We start from the raw sequence: 2,500 nt of genomic DNA, 5'->3' as shown, positions 1-2,500 counted from the left end.
AACCTCCATGTACCGTGGCATGACCGTGGCCAAGTAATAAAGATCAAATTCCATGCCTATGCCAAGTTGGACCAAGGCCCCGTCTCGTTTTGCTATAAGCAAGGGCGTGGCAAGGCACGCGGGGGGCCAAAAAATCAAAGTGCTCCGAAATGCACACGGGGGTGTCAAGCAACCTCCATGTACCGTGGCATGACCGTGGCCAAGTAATAAAGATCAAATTCCATGCCTATGCCAAGTTGGACCAAGGCCCCGTCTCGTTTTGCTATAAGCAAGGGCGTGGCAAGGCACGCGGGGGGCCAAAAAATCAAAGTGCTCCGAAAATGCACACGGGGGTGTCAAGCAACCTCCATGTACCGTGGCATGACCGTGGCCAAGTAATAAAGATCAAATTCCATGCCTAGGCCAAGTTGGACCAAGGCCCCGTCTCGTTTTGCTATAAGCAAGGGCGTGGCAAGGCACGCGGGGGGCCAAAAAATCAAAGTGCTCCAAAATGCACACGGGGGTGTCAAGCAACCTCCATGTACCGTGGCATGACCGTGGCCAAGTAATAAAGATCAAATTCCATGCCTATGCCAAGTTGGACCAAGGCCCCGTCTCGTTTTGCTATAAGCAAGGGCGTGGCAAGGCACGCGGGGGGCCAAAAAATCAAAGTGCTCCGAAAATGCACACGGGGGTGTCAAGCAACCTCCATGTACCGTGGCATGACCGTGGCCAAGTAATAAAGATCAAATTCCATGCCTATGCCAAGTTGGACCAAGGCCCCGTCTCGTTTTGCTATAAGCAAGGGCGTGGCAAGGCACGCGGGGGGCCAAAAAATCAAAGTGCTCCGAAATGCACACGGGGGTGTCAAGCAACCTCCACGTACCGTGGCATGACCGTGGCCAAGTAATAAAGATCAAATTCCATGCCTATGCCAAGTTGGACCAAGGCCCCGTCTCGTTTTGCTATAAGCAAGGGCGTGGCAAGGCACGCGGGGGGCCAAAAAATCAAAGTGCTCCGAAATGCACACGGGGGTGTCAAGCAACCTCCATGTACCGTGGCATGACCGTGGCCAAGTAATAAAGATCAAATTCCATGCCTATGCCAAGTTGGACCAAGGCCCCGTCTCGTTTTGCTATAAGCAAGGGCGTGGCAAGGCACGCGGGGGGCCAAAAAATCAAAGTGCTCCGAAAATATTTTTCCACTTTCCAGTCCACTTATACATATTATGTGCAGTGTGCACACAAGACACCTTCCCAAAATTCGACTTATATGAGGCGTTTTACGTCAAATCCGCCTATTTTCGGCGTTTCGGCCGAAAAATCAAAATAAATCGAAACTTCCTCGGAATACTTAGCGACTTTCCAGTCCACTTATACATATTGTGTGCAGTGTGCACACAAGACACCTTCCCAAAATTCGACTTATATGAGGCGTTTTACGTCAAATCCGCCTATTTTCGGTGTTTCGGCCGAAAAATCAAAATAAATCGAAAATTCCTCGGAATGCTTAGCCACTTTCCAGTCCACTTATACATATTGTGTGGAGTGTGCACACAAGACACCGTCTCAAAATTCGACTTCTAGGCGGCGTTTTACGTCAAATCCGCCTTTTTTTCGAGTTTTCGGCCAAAAAATCAAACTCAATCGAAACTTCGTCGGATCGCTTAGCCACTTTCCAGTCCACTTATACTTATTGTGTGGGGTGTGCACAAAAAAAACGAAGTCAAAATTCGACTTCTAGGTTGTTTTTTACGTGGTATCCGCCCTTTGCGAAGTTTCGGCCGAAAAATTCGTAATTAATTCATCCAACATCGGAATATTACGATTCTTTCGTGGTTTTGCTTGTTTTAATGTCCCTAACAACCATAAAAAAATTCAAAAAAAAATTCGTCTTCTAGGTCCACTTTTAAGCACTTTTAAAAACTTATGGATACAGGGAAAAAAGTGCACTTTTTCTACAAAACTGAAAATGGCCTTCCAGTCATATATAGGGGGAGGGTGGGTGTGGGGGTAGGCTCGGCAGGCACGGGGCGCGCCTATGGGCACAGCAGGCAAGCAAAAACTACGTCTTAACGTGTTTTCCCCTGCAATTTCGTTGCTCTTTTCATCATTTCAATCAAATTCATGGACATTCTTGATGGAATTCGATAAAAAAATTGAAATTTGGATGAATTTGTGAGGAAATTGGTGATGATCATGCTGTTCTTGGCTTGGGCAGGCCTTGGCTGGCATTGGGCATGGTAAGCACGTATTTGTGCATAACTCCCACCCTTGTGGGTGGGATTGCCTGGCTTTTGCTTGGCAATAAGGTTGTTGCTGTCCCGACTCGGTGACCCTCTCGTGGGAATGCATGGGCTTGCCGTGCTTTTGCTTGTGGCAAGAAAATTGTGCCAATGTTGCTACTCGGTAAACTGTTCTTGGTGATGATCATGCTGTTCTTGGCTTGGGCAGGCCTTGGCTTGCATTGGGCATGGATAGCATGGTAAGCACGTATTTGTGCATAGCTCCCACCCTCGTGG

This window comes from Trifolium pratense, unplaced genomic scaffold, assembly GCF_020283565.1.
Source record: "Trifolium pratense cultivar HEN17-A07 unplaced genomic scaffold, ARS_RC_1.1 scaffold_57, whole genome shotgun sequence".
Classification (NCBI taxonomy): Eukaryota; Viridiplantae; Streptophyta; class Magnoliopsida; order Fabales; family Fabaceae; genus Trifolium; species Trifolium pratense.
This window is presented reverse-complemented; position numbering follows the sequence as displayed.